The sequence below is a fragment of the Crotalus tigris genome, unplaced genomic scaffold (assembly GCF_016545835.1).
Source record: "Crotalus tigris isolate CLP2741 ecotype Arizona unplaced genomic scaffold, ASM1654583v1 scf7180000017880.366895, whole genome shotgun sequence".
Classification (NCBI taxonomy): Eukaryota; Metazoa; Chordata; class Lepidosauria; order Squamata; family Viperidae; genus Crotalus; species Crotalus tigris.
Window position 1 is genome coordinate 75581 of NW_024096697.1, and position 14526 is coordinate 90106.

Below are 14526 nucleotides of genomic sequence, written 5' to 3' on the forward strand. Positions count from 1 at the left end.
ACTTGTGGGACTAGGCTGTGTGGAGATGGAGGCATTGTCACATTGTCTGTTAATTTATGAGGAGCAGCTAACAGTGAGACTACAACCTCATTTCCCCATGTTATAGCTCCCTCCTCCCAAGATCACGTCACCAATATCCAGTGGCAAAGCTCCAAGCAACAATAAAGTAGCTTTCTTTTGAAAAAAAAATGCAGCAAAATCTGTATTAAGGTATCTGATAGACCCAATGTGTCAATTTGACTATGAATGATGATATGCCAAAATAAATCATCCTATTGACTGCTTGACATCCTCCACCATTTTCTTTTGAATGGAGGGGCGGGAGGCACACTGGGAGAGAGATGTGTTACTGATGCAGAATTAGAGACACATTAAACAGCTAGAACATTAAGTTAGAAACATGTTGTAGACATATGTATTTTATCCTTCAGATATGCCATACTAGAAAGCAAAATAAAGTAAAAATTCATAGCTGGACAATTCAAATTAATTCTATCCCCAAATTGGATTCTGCTCAAAGTCTATTAAACTCTTTGTCTCACATTTTTCTATAATACAATCGGGGACACTTTGCTCATCCCAGCAAAAAAAAGTTACCTCAATTTCTGACCATTTTATTCAATCACTTCAACACAGCATGTTACTCCAACACAAGGACCAGAAAATTATTTTGGCTTATTCCCTAAAAGAATGAAGCTTGATTCGGCTTCTGATGCCCATATTCTCTGCTTATTTATTGGTTTAGTGGGAAGGTGGGACATCCCTAAATCCACTCTCCTGAAAAATCATTGATCCATGTAGCTCAGGAGGAGGAACCAGTATCTTCTAAAGGCATTCAGGGATTATTCTGCAATGATTATTCTGCAATGATTCCACTGCTCCAATAAAGATGTTCATAGAACTTAATGTTTGATATTTATTTTATGATGTTTTGCTGCTTCACATGAAGATGTTAATTAAGAACAGTCCATTCAATAAAGCACAACATGGGCATTGAAAGGAGCCAATAGGGAGATGGTATCTACTGGTTCATTGGTGATAGTCTTGCCTAACTCTTGTCAGTATCTGATAAATGATAAGCCAAAGGGAGTTAAATAGATTTATTCCCAAGGAGGCTGCAGACTCATCACAGCAGTTTCATGCTGCAATCTAATTAACTATATGACTTCCAGACACATTAAATTGGTTAAGGGTTCCTTTTTAAAAACCCACTCTGGGATTCCTTATTCTTCCAAGTTATCACCCACTTAATTTGTATTCTCCTTGCTAAAGCTTCCTGGAGGTAACAACACAGCCATATGCATGGTTCATTAACATGGAGAATAGAGTCAATCCCATGAGGACTTGATGGTTGTCAACATGATATCACAGCATAAACTTGCAACAATGTTTGATAGCTTTTATGAGGTGACTGAAAATTCATAAGCTGTAGTTTGAAGCACCTAGAAGGTTGGAAGTCTGTCTTTGAAATCTTGGAATCCTACATGTCATATCCTTTCAGCAGGTTTGAAGGCAGAAGGAATGGCCTCAAAGAAAGCAGTTTTACAATTCTAGGGAAATGTAATTATTCAACAATGGAACATAATAATTCAGTGGGGTGCAGATGGGCTCCTTTTCACTCTTTACTATTTCAGGCATGGTTGGACAACCATCTGTTTAGGACACTGTATGTAATTCTGCAGTGCAGATGCTGCACTGAAAAGGGAATTGGCCAAATGAGCACTAGGAATCCACCATTCTGTAAGTCACCAGGATCTTCTGGAGAAGAATCCTGACATAACTGTATTGAGAGTGCAAGTCTCAGGAGCTTCCCAATTATATCTGCTACTCTCATCAGAACCAGCATAAGAGGTATGTTGTGGGTCCTATCTGCTAACATCTGATGGAACTTAGGAAATGAACTTTTTCTGCCATGATGCCCACCATGTAGAACATCATTCTCCCCCTCTCCGCGCAATTGACACCATTTCTGGAAATCCTTTAAAACAGCAGTCTCCAAACTTACCAGCTTTATAGACCTGCAGAGGCAGGGGGAGAGGGGATGGATCTGCACAAGTGGCAGCCCCATGCACAAGCAGCTCCATTTGCACATGTGTCTGCCTCTCGCACAAAGGGAGCTGCACATGTGCTCGCCCATTATGTACATTACCCAGCTCTGAACAGCCCACGGCCTAGTAGTGGGCCATGGCCTGGAGATTGGGGACCTCTGCTTTAAAATGTGGTTATGTCAACAGGCTTAAAGATCTCAGGGACATGGAAAAGTAGTGAGATGGCTACATTGCACATTATATCAAAGATGCTCTCTCCTAGTCTTTTTAAATAATATTAATGCTTTTTATTATGGAATAGTTTTTAATGTTTTTATGATCTGCTCTTACTATACATCATACACAGTCACATACATGAGATAGGCAGTTATATAAATGTGATGGATAAATAAATAAATTCCAAGGAGGAATTGGATGGTACCGATAGAGAGAAGATTTTGCAAGCATATAATGGCAGCAGTAAATCTGCATCTTTGTCTAGAGAGATGCTGATCGTGAAAGTGTTAAGTTAGTCTGAGAGCTAGAAACAGGATACCAAGACCCATGGTCCATGAACCTTTAGTGAGATCTTCCAGTGATTTTCTCTCCCTCTTCTCCTCCATTACCACCCACTACTAACAATGATCCCCAAATAAAATTTGTCAAATTCCAACACTGTAAATGTGCATTTATATACTTACCTATTGCACAATACTTATATTACAAAGGCGTGGCAGCAAGATGTACCACTATCTACAAGAAAAAAACAGCAATATTTAAAGAAAGAAATTTTAATTGGATTCCAAAGAAGAAAACATTTCCAAAATGTAATGCACTCTTTGCTGAGGGAAGAGGAATCAATGTTTATATTATCAGAAACAGGATTGAAAAGGAGGATAAACTCTTGTGTTTGTATTTCCCTTGGATAAATTAATTGATCCTCCTTAATCCCTTCAAGTTTTCCAGTTCTGTCAAAGGACAAGGTCTGTTACCATTTGCCATTGTTGATCTTCAAAACTCAACTACAGCTGATTTTTTTTTTTTACCATATCTGATTTTACCCTATTCAACTAGTAGAGGGAAAGAAAATATATATATTTAGAGCAGATATTAATGATGGGAGGAAAGTCAAAGATAAAGTAAGCACAATTGCCTTCACCCACTCTTAACCATTCTCCAAAATTTTGCAGATATACATTCTAGAAATTTCCATCAGAAAACATGAGAAGGAGGGAGGGAGGGAGAAAAAGAGAGATTGACTTGTATCTTGCTTGTGGGTATTTCTGCAAAGGGCCCAAATTGCAAAGAAATTCCTTAGAAGGTTTCTGGAGAATACACTATTAGCTTAACAAATATATTTTTTGAGATTCTGAGATTTTTCACTTGAGCAGTGGAGTTACTGTACCTGCACTTTCAAGATGACTTCAAAGTCTGATAATCTAAAGAAAGGATGTTACATTGGAAGAAGAAGATTTTTATAATACCTGAAGATGGGAATCTCTTCTCCAAGGATGCATCTGCCAGAAAAATAGATATAATTATCCAATGCGATTTACTTTTTAAAACAAATATCTAATAAATCATGTACTGTAAAATTATTTCAAGTGTATTATTATAAAAAACTATCAAAAACCTGTGTATTTTACCTGAGGCTGGATTTCACTCTCTCTGAAATGGAGTGTTATTTCTGTTTATCTTTTCCAACAAAGGCCTCTGGGAGAGATTTAAATGCCATCTTGCTTGATAAAAATTTTTGGAGAACTTAAAAACATACACTTTTACATTCTGACCTTGAGCTAAGAAAAGTACTGTGGTAATTTCAATCTTGGATTTTTTTTTTCTCTCTTATTAGCAAAACTTAATTACTTTTGCTTTCTGACTATTTGGGTTGCTTAAACTCTCAACTGATACCACAACAGGATTTGATCTCACAAAAAAATTGAAAACAAAATCAAAGAGCTTATTATGAAAAGAAAATGGTAATTTTCTTGAAGAGCCAGAAATATATTGATGGCCGCCTTCTCCTATTCTGTTCATCACAGCACAAAGATGCCTCTGTAATCATTTTAACATTTGTCCAGAATGGTATAGTGTCCCCTGCTCAAGCAGGGGGTTGGACTAGAAGACCTCAAGTTCCCTTCCAAAGCTATTATTCTATATTTTAAAGGGATATATTTTCATGACTTCATTTCTTGTCTCCGCCAATCCACCACAGAGACAGTCTAAATCCATTGTTAACCATTCCAGTTTTAAAGTAGTGTTTTTCTTCTCCTAGTGCAGTGTTGGTGAATCTTTTAGAGACCGAGTGCCCAAAAACTGTCCCCTGCCCTTGCTCCGCCTCCTATCCTGCCTGCTCTGCCCTTGCCCGCCCCCTGCCCCGCCTGCTTGCCCCGCCTCCATGGCCCACCGCAGATTGCCCAGGCAACCCTGCAGTGCCATGGCAGCCACGCCCTCCACCCACACCCCGCAGCATCATCTGCATGCTATGAGGCACGAGGGCGGAGTCTTGTTCCTACTGCCTAGCTATGTCCATGGCTGCACTCTCCATGCAGGCTGTGCCCGAGAGCGACTCTCCTCCAGGGAGGCTGCTGATGAGGAGGGGGCTATGGGGGGAGGTGGGGCTGGGTGACGGCGCATGTGCCCACAGAGAGAGCTCCAAGTGGCGCCTCTGGCACATGTGCCATAGGTTCGCCACTACTGTCCTAGTGTAATGGTCTGTGAGAATAACCTTGGGAAACAGAAGGAAGAACTGCAATCTAGACAATGGTAAATAGATAAATGACATCAGAGTCCAAAGGACAGTGGGGACAGAGAATGTGTCTTAGAAAGGACCCTCCTAATTTTCTGGAACATAAAGCCAGGGGAGTAGGGAAGAGCTTTCAGACTTGCAGAATTCTGTTACTTTAACCTGGCAATAAAGATAGTATTAATGCTCATGGCTTTGTTTTTCTGTCAGGACTGCCTCAAAGGGCTGGCATCTGGTGGCACAAGGCTTTCTGTGTGAACAATTCACAGTATCTCAAGTACAATGCAGCTGATGGTAAGAAGCAGCTCCTTCTGCCTGTTTTAGGTTGCTATGAGCATGCTCCTTTCCTTCTTTCACCAAGCATTGCATCCAAATCATTTTGAGTGAATAAAGGATTTGCCAGGCGCAATGGTTAAAATGCAGTATTGCAGGCAAAATCTACTCACAGCTAGGAGTTCGATCCTGACTGATTCAAGGTTGACTCATCCTTCCATCCTTCCAAGATTGGTAAAATGAGGACCCAGATTGTTGAGGGCAACATGCTGACATTTATAAACCACATAGAGGGTGCTATAAAGTATTATGGAGTATTATATAAGTCTAAGTAATAGTAATAGTAGTAAAGTTGGAAGGGACCTTGGAGGTCATCTAGTCCAACCCCCTGCTCAGGCAGGAAACCCTACACCATTTCAGACAAATGGCTGTCCAGTCTCTTCTTAAAAACTTCCAGTGTTGGAGCATTTACTGCTTCTGGAGGCAAGCTGTTCCACTGATTAATTGTTCTCACTGTCAGGAAGTTTCACCTTAGTTCTAGGTTGCTTCTCTCCTTGATTAGTTTCCACCCGTTGCTTCTTGTCCTGCCTTCAGGTGCTTTGGAAAATAGCTTAATTCCCTCTTCTTTATGGCAGCCCCTGAGATATTGGAACACTGCTATCATGTCCCCCCTTGTCCTTCTCTTCGTTAAACTAGACATACCCAATTCTAGCAACTGTTTCTTATATGTTTTAGCCTCCAGTCCCCTAATCATCTTTGTTGCTCTTCTCTGTACTCTTTCTAGAGTCTCAACATCTTTTTTACATCGTGGTGACCAAAACTGGATGCAGTATTCCAAGTGTGGCCTTACCAAGGCATTGAAGAGTGGTATTAATAATTCACGTGATCTTGATTCTATCCCTCTGTTAATGCAGCCTAGCACTGTGTTGGCCTTTTTGCAGCTGCAGCACACTGCTGGCTCATATTTAGGTGATTGTCTACTAGGACTCCGAGGTCCCTCTCACAGTTACTACTATTGAGCATGGTGCCACCTATGCTGTACTTGTGCATTTGGTTTTTCTTGCCTAAATGTAGAACCTTGCTTTTTTTACCATTGAATTTCATTTTGTTAGTTAGTGCCCAGTGTTCAAGTCTGTCCAGATCCTTCTGTATCTTAAGCCTGTCTTCTGGAGTGTTGGCTATTCCTGCCAGCTTGGTGTCGTCTGCAAATTTGATGAGTTCCCCATCTATCCCTTCATCCAAATCGTTGATGAAGATGTTGAAGAGTACTGGGCCCAGAACAGAGCCCTGGGGCACCCCACTACACACTTCCCTCCATATAGATGCAGTTCCATCGAGGACCACTCGCTGAGTACGGCCGGTCAGCCAGCTACGGATCCATCTGGTGGTGATTCTGTCTACCCCACATTTTTCTATTTTATCAAGTAGTAGGTTGTGATCTACTTTATCAAATGCCTTACTGAAGTCCAAGTAAATTATGTTCACAGCATTCCTCTATTCCAGCATTCCTCAATAGCTATTGCTATTGTTATAAAGCAGACACCTTGCTTCTGCAGAGGCCTGTTTCATGCCCAGTCTGTGGCGAAGCACTAAAAATTCTTATAAACTTGGATCTTTTGAAACCTCTTTTTGAGTATATGGGGGGGGAGAGAGAAAGAGTGCTATCTGCTCCTTCCCCCTCTCCTGTTGATGGGTGGGCTGCCAATATTTCTGCAGCCTCTTTTTTGGATAGGTTGCCACAAATGTTGAAAACTGAAAGTCAGTTTGGTGGGCTAGGATGCTGAGCTAGAAATGGAAGACAGTGAGTTATAATCCTCTCTTAGGCATGAAAGTCAGCCAAGTCTCTTCTTCTCAGCTCCTCACATGGTGGTGGTATGTACTAAATGCATATTGTATTGCCTTTCCCAACATATTGATATTATACCTGCTTCATTACATTATCTTCTAAGAACTATAACTTCCTTTTACCCAGCATCTATTCTTTAGCACTAGTCATAGAAGATCTTATTCACATGATATACTTAACCAGGGTAGTGGTTTAATCCACTTTCTGGGTTTACACACTGCATTCATAAGAGTGAGGAATGAAGAAAACAGCATCACAGTGTAACTTTTGTATATTTGTCTGATGGGGCTTGCCTTATGATGTCACATTGTTGTTTTCATCATTTGGATCTAATTTCCCACACTTATGGACACTATTCTTTATATAATACATTAACTCATAAATTAACAAAATTGGCTAAGACCCAAAAGGGGAAAAAAAACTACCTTAATTATGGTTAACACCAGACAAACTTGTCATATTATTAAGAGACCCGATTAAGCATATTGTGTCAACACAGCCTTCTAATACACAACCAATAATCTCACAAAGAAAATAAGGTTTTAGATTGGGCTGGGAATTCAAGCGGCACATAAAAGATTTGCAAGAAACCGCCAGGAGAATTAATGGCATAAATAGATTTCAAGAAGCTTTTTATAGTGAGTGAGGCATTCATATATATAAAAAATATACTCCTCAGTATATTCCAAGCCAAATAAGATGATCTGGAGGAAATGCATTTCAGTTTGAAATTCAGCCAAGCATTATAGACTCTATGAATTTGTAATCTGGCTCAAGCCCTTACAAAATATAGTGAAATCGGCCTCTTCTGATCAGGAAAGGGACCTGAAAAAAATCAAGCTATCTAGCCAAGAAAGACAACAGGCTTACAAAAATACAAGTAGTCCTAAACTTACAACAGTTCATTTAGTGACCATTTGAAATTACAATGGCATTGATAAAAGTGATTTATGACCATTTTTCTCACAACCGTCTCAGCATCCCCATGGTCATGTGATCAAAATTCAGATGCTTGTCAACTGACTCATATTTATCACAGTTGGAGTGTCCCAGGTCATGTGATCACCTTTTGCAGCCTTCTGACAAGCAAAATCAATGGGGAAGCCAGATGCACTTAACAACCTTGTTTTTAACTTAACAATTACAGTGATTCACTTAACAAATGTGGCAAGAAAAATTGTAAAATAGGACAAAACTCACTTAACAAAAGTTTCACTTAGCAACAGAAATTTTCGGCTCAATTATGGTCATAAGTCAAGGACTACCTGTACAGAGTTGATCTGAGGCTTTGCAGCTGAAATTAGTCTTGAAACATATTTCGTTGCCTATAATAAAAATACTTCCTTCTGAGCACATATAAAATGTGTTCCCCTTATTCTTGATCCACCCAAATTGGGTGTCTCTCCAAGAGAAGCCAAATCAGAAAATTTACAGGAACCCTTCCTGATCCAAGCAGATCAACCCGCCAGGATTTTCCAGTCAGCATGGCTATTGCTGAGGATCTGAAAGTTGAAGTCCACACATCTAGAAGTTAGCATGATCAGGTTGTGTGATGACTCCCCCAGACGCTTCCCCAGATACCTCTCCAGATGTCAGCTGGGAGGAGGATGAACCAGTTCCAGGCACATCTGGAGGGGAGTTGGTTAATGGCTCTAAGCAGGCATCTGGCTCAAGTACAGCTGCAGCAGAACAGCCCTGAAACTTCAGGTGGAGAAAGCATGCAGCTGCAGCCAGTCAGTGATGAGGAAGAGGAACTGACTTTTGGACCTGATCCAAGAACACATAGGGCAGAGAAAAGGCATGAGCAGAGAAGGTCAGCCAGATTACTTGTGAGGAAAAAGCCTTGCCCTTCTTGATGGGCTGCATCAGAAGCTAGATAGAGATAGAGGCAATGCTGGTTCATTGCTGTGTATTCTTGCCTTGAACTTCGGATGGTGTCTCTTCAGCTGTTGCCTTTTCCTTGCCTTTTCCTGTGGATTTGCCTTTGTCTTGTGACTTACCTTTGCCTTGGGAACTTGCTTTTGCCAGTAGACTGGACTTGCCTTGCCTTGAGAATTAGTGTTGGCTTCATTTGAGTAGCCTGTGGAACTTATTGGAGTTGAGCTGGTGGAAGCACAGGGAATTGCTGGGAAATACTAATTCAGGCTCAGAAGCATTAAAAAATGACTCCTTACACCCATGGTGTGTGTGTGTGAGTGGGACCGCACAGTTGATTGGTTTATGGTTTCTGGATGAACATCAGCTTGTTTCTCTGGTAAACTTTTCCCCTTAATTTGTTACTGACATAAACTTTATAATATTCAATCCATGCAAATAACTATATGCTGTGAGAGCCTGATCTTGCACTGGCAAAGTTTTGATCTTACTGTTTTCGCCTTGGGCCAGAAAAGCTTTGCAGTCTCATGCAGTCATTGTGGAGTTCAGAAGAGAATGTTTGTTTTAGCAATGCCTACTGTCCTGAAGGCAAAACATTTGTCTGTCAGCACAAAAAAAACCACAGGGACCTCCCTTCTCTCTTCTTCTAAGTGGCTTGTCAGATGAAGTGCTTTCTTTAGGGGCATGAGTACTGATTTTTCACCTCCTTGGCTTTAAGCTTCTCCTACCAAAATTCCATAAATGTTTTCCTGTCATCTGCTTTCTCCAAGGCACCTAATCATTGTTTTAACTCTCAGTAAGAAAGATTGAAGAACGGAGAAAGAGAAAAAACAGGCCAAACAAGTTAGAGGCCTTAGGCCACCAGAGTACACCTGGCAGAACAACATATAACCAAGCTTATCAAACACACTATGATTGCTGTCTCTGCAGTTATCATCGGCAGCTATTCCCATGGGGAATCAGGCTCAAACCTGGGGGTCAGGTTGTTCAAGGTTTTGGCACTGAAAAAAGAATGCACTTGACTTTTTTTGAGAGGGCAAGGACCACTTTTGGTGGAAAATAACCTAGAATTTTCTGCTCCCCACCCCAGATTTCGATGTAAAAATGACCACCCCTCTCCTTTCTGATCTAATTTAGAATTTATACTCCAATTTTTGTGTGCCCTTTGTCAAAGTAGTGATAAGATGCAGTTTGTGACATCTCGATGCAAACTCTACTCCTTATTACTTGCATGCAAGGCTGTGAAGCACATATGAAAAGCTGAGTGCAACACTTTTATTGAAACCACATATGGGCGTCAAATACTTCAGAAGGTAGAGAAATGGGAGAAAATTGCATGTGGGCAAATTTCTGCCAAGGAACAACTATTCTTTCTGCAAGAATGCCTGTAACGGCATGCCCTGCTCACCAGTGTCAGATACAAAGCTCCAATAAACTGCATGGCTGGATAGAAAATAGCTCCACAAAGCAGCTGGAAAATGATATGGCCAATGATCATTGGTGCTCACCTTGGACTACAGAAATATCAGCACGCTATAAACAACATCAAGAAACAACCAGAACAAACCATGACCCCAGAAAACACAAAAATGTTGACAACCACCATCATCTAAAGTGAGCTGAAAAAAAAACCTTTCCAAATCAAACTGCTCAAGCTAAACCTCAGAAGCAAAGAGACACTTGCACCCCAACTGGGTAATCAAGCTCTATTTTATAATATTCTAACATGTCCAGCCACCCACTATCCACTGCAGAACACAATATCCTCCAGAAAGGCCTCAATTACAACATAAATGAACTAAAAACTTAGAATTTTTTTGCAGCCTTTTATTCCAAGTAGAAGGCAGAGCAGCCCTCAAAAACACAAAGGACCAAATCAAAAGACTAGACCATAACAGTCCATACTCAGATAAGCAGGGACCAATACCAGACAAATAATCAGATAGAAAATAATGCCCTAATTATAAAAAAAAACCTATTGTGCAGATCTTTACATATGATAACCACCTCCTTGAATTGTACCTGGAAACTCACTGGGAACCAATGCACCTCATGAAGCACCTAGTCAAAACTTGGTGTGCCCAATAAGGATGGCACTCAAAATGTCTAATTCTTTGTTGCCATCTAGTGACATCAAAAGTTTTGCAGAACATACAATAATCTAAATTTGAAGAATGTTTTAATTTGTTTCCTGCACTGAGTAGATGCGATTCATTGGCCTAGATCAGACATGTCAAACACAAGGCTGGATGCAGCCCGCGAAGTGGTTTCATGTGGCCCGCGAAGCTATCCTGGAAACAGTGAGGGAACGATCCCCGCTGCCTTGGCCCTGGCCCAGACCAGCCAGGAGCCAAATTACAATTTTGTGGTGGCCATTTATGATGAAACATATTCAGTCTTAGCTCCACAGGGCTGTCTGGAAATAGCAAGGAACCAGCCCCTGCCGTGTTGGCCCCACCCCCTGGTTGCATGGTGGGGAGATGTCACCTTTTGTGAGGAATGAATACATGCACCATCACCTGGAAGTGACCAGCAAATGGCCCTCGCCTACTTCACTTATCTGGCTTGATGGGCTCTGCCCTGGTCCCAACCCTTTCTGCCAAAGACCCTCAGATCTGTCCCACTCCGGCCCAGGCTCCCACAGGCACTCTTGACACGAATGATGTAGAGCTGGCCATGCCCACCCAGTAGGCCACACCCACTCCATCCACACCCACCCAGTAGACTGCACCCACCCTGGCCACACCCACCCAGCCCCCCCGAGGATAACCGCAATGCTGATGCGGCCCTCAATGAAATTGAGTTTGACACCCCTAGCCTAGATGTTTATTTCCAACTCTACAGACGTATTCCCATAGCATACAATCACATGTTTTTCAACCGACAAAAGTTAGTTAGCCTAAACTTGAGTTAGTTTTTTGTGTGTCTGTATGGCTTTGCATGTTGCATGAATCTTGCTCTGTTTTGTTTATTGTTCAATTAGTATAAAATAGGTCAATTCAGTAACTAAATTAAATGTATAAATCTATAATTGTACTTAATTATAGTTAAGACTTAATTTAATGATATTGTTTTATTAAATTAAAATAAGCACCAACCTGTTCTCTTCATGCTGGACCCCCTAAATCTGGCCTTTCTGCTTCTCAACAACCAAGTACAGCCCCAAGGCTCAAGAAAGATAAGTGGTGGGAATGAATTTAGGCAGGACTTGTGGGGTTTTGAGTCCTTGGAATCAGCAGGAATAGTTACTCAGTGACATACTTAGTATACGTGAACCCAAGAGTGGATTGTTTTTAACCCACACAAACACACACACACACACAGAGAGAGAGAGAGAGAGAGAGAGAGAGAGAGAGAGAGGGAGAGAGAGAGAGAGAGAGAGAGAGAGAGAGAGAGAGAGAGAGAGAGACCTTTTCATCAGTGACAGACAGTTTGATATACTAAGGAAGACACCAGGCTAAAAACTAGAAGAATGTGAGTTCTAGCCCTGCCATAGCTGCAAAGCCAGATGGGTGACCTTGGACCAAACACTCCTCACAATCCAACAAAGAAGGAACTGGCAAGACATTTTTGAAATGTTTCCAAGAAAAACCACAGGAGGCAGTTGAAGAGGTAATTATTAATTCATGATGGCTACTCTGAAAATGGTGCCTGCTTCTGAGGCCGAGCCACACAATCTAAAGAGGCTGAGTGATGGAGCAACCTGCTCCCCTTCCCCAATACAAGCTCCTGAGCTCCAGCTCTCTATAAAAGGGAAGGGCCACCCATACCCTCCTCCCCATCCCACCCCCATCACTGATTGCTCACTTATCTTCTGTAGATCTCCAGAGCTCTGGACAGCTACAGAAGGTAAGTATCTACAACCGCTCCTTGCTCTCCACCCCGCCTCCACAGCTCCCTTACCTTTTATAGATCTCCAGGAGTTCAGAGCTTCTTTTGGGGAAAGGGAACAGGCAGCTATGTTGCTCATCATCCCTGCAGGCTGTATGGTGTGGTCCATTTTCAGAGCATCCCCAATTCATTGCAGCTGCTCTGAAAATGGCTCCTGGTTTCAGGAAGGTGCTGTGCATCAGGATGCGAAGAGGTGGAACAGCTGTTCCTTTTCACCAAAATGAGCTCTGGAGATCTATAAAAGATAAGGGAGCAATTGTTGATGAGTGAGGAGGAGGGTGGGAGATCCAGTGGGGTGTGATACAAGCCCAAGTCTTGTGGCCAGTGAGCACTCATGCCCACTTGTGCTAGTACCACTGCTATGCAAATGGGGCACCATGCGCACCATGCAGTGAAAACAAGGCACCATGTGGCAAAAACAGGGCACTGCATAGTGAAAACGGGGCTCTGTGAGTTGAAAACGGAGTGCCATGGGGCGAAAACAGGGTGCCGCTAGTGAGTGTCATGTGGGTGCTAGCACTGCCCCATTTGTATCATGCATGCTCGCAGCCCCATTTGTGTGTGCGTGCATGTACACACGTAAAATGCTTCCCCCTCCCTTTCCTTCTGGTCCGTTAACCGAGAAAGGTTGGAGACCTCTGATTTAGTTCATCTGGACTAGCTTTGTAACAAGCACATTCACCTATTTGGCATTAAGGTCACCATATGGGGTAATATAGATGGCTAAAACAGAAAAGGTCTTCTCAGTGACACACCTCTCTTGATTGGATCAAGAACATTAACAGTAACATAGAGAATATGGTCAAGAACTCTTTTGCGCTGCCTGCCATGCCCCCATAGGAGCCTGAATCTGCTGAGGAAAATGAGCTGGAACTGGAGCCAATGGAGATCGAGGGGAAGGCATCATTGGCTCTGGAGGAATATGGGGAGGAGCAGGCCGAGGCAGGCCAGGGCCTTTCAGGCCTGGGACAGCTTGAAGGCAGGGAGGAACAGGGGCAGGATGAACATGAGAGACAGAGCTCAGGCGATGAGCAAGGGGCACCCCCTTCTGAGACTTAAGGAGACACTGTGGGGAGGGGCATTTGTTGGGAACAAATGCTGAATTATTGGAGGTTTGTGCGCCATTGCCGATGTTGGAAATTACTCTCCAATCTCTTGTTCTGTATTGTGATTTCTACTTGTAAACCCTGAAACTCTGACCATTGGACTGGCTGACAAACTTGATTTGGTCCTCCAAACCTCAGATTGAATTTTGATTTCTTTTCTGAAACAACTCAGGCAAGCTTGTATTTCCACAGACTCATTAAATTTTGACGTATGTTTCTTTCTTTGTTATCTACTTGGCCTTTAGTAAATTGCTGCTCTAATCTAGCCACTGTGCGTGAGTCGAAAACCTGAAAGAGGACTGCTTGTCCCATACAGACACTTTTCCTGCTTCAGAGAGTGAAAAACCTTTGAAACTACTTGCAGCCAGAGGCTGCTGAAGGGGTGTGTGTGTGTGTGTGTGTGTGTGTGTGTGTGTGTGGTTACTTGTTCTGGAACTTACCAGAAATGTGGGAGCATTTGGAGAACAGTTGGAGCAATAAAGGGGTGGCTTGAATTGCCAGCTGACTGTGTTGTCTCTGTGCCATGTCCTGGGTCATCATACTGCCAAGGAGAACAGCACCAGAAATAACAGATATAATTTGCAACTACTGAGATTTTTTAACAATAAAAACCTGTGCTATGGATTGAGGTTCTGACTGAGTCTACCAATTGAGGTTCTGAATATCTCTGAAGATTTTTAAGAAGAGGGGCACTCCCATCAGGGCTTCCTTGGCTCCTCTATTTTGAACTTGCAGGGTTAATATCTTTAAGTGTTGCATTGA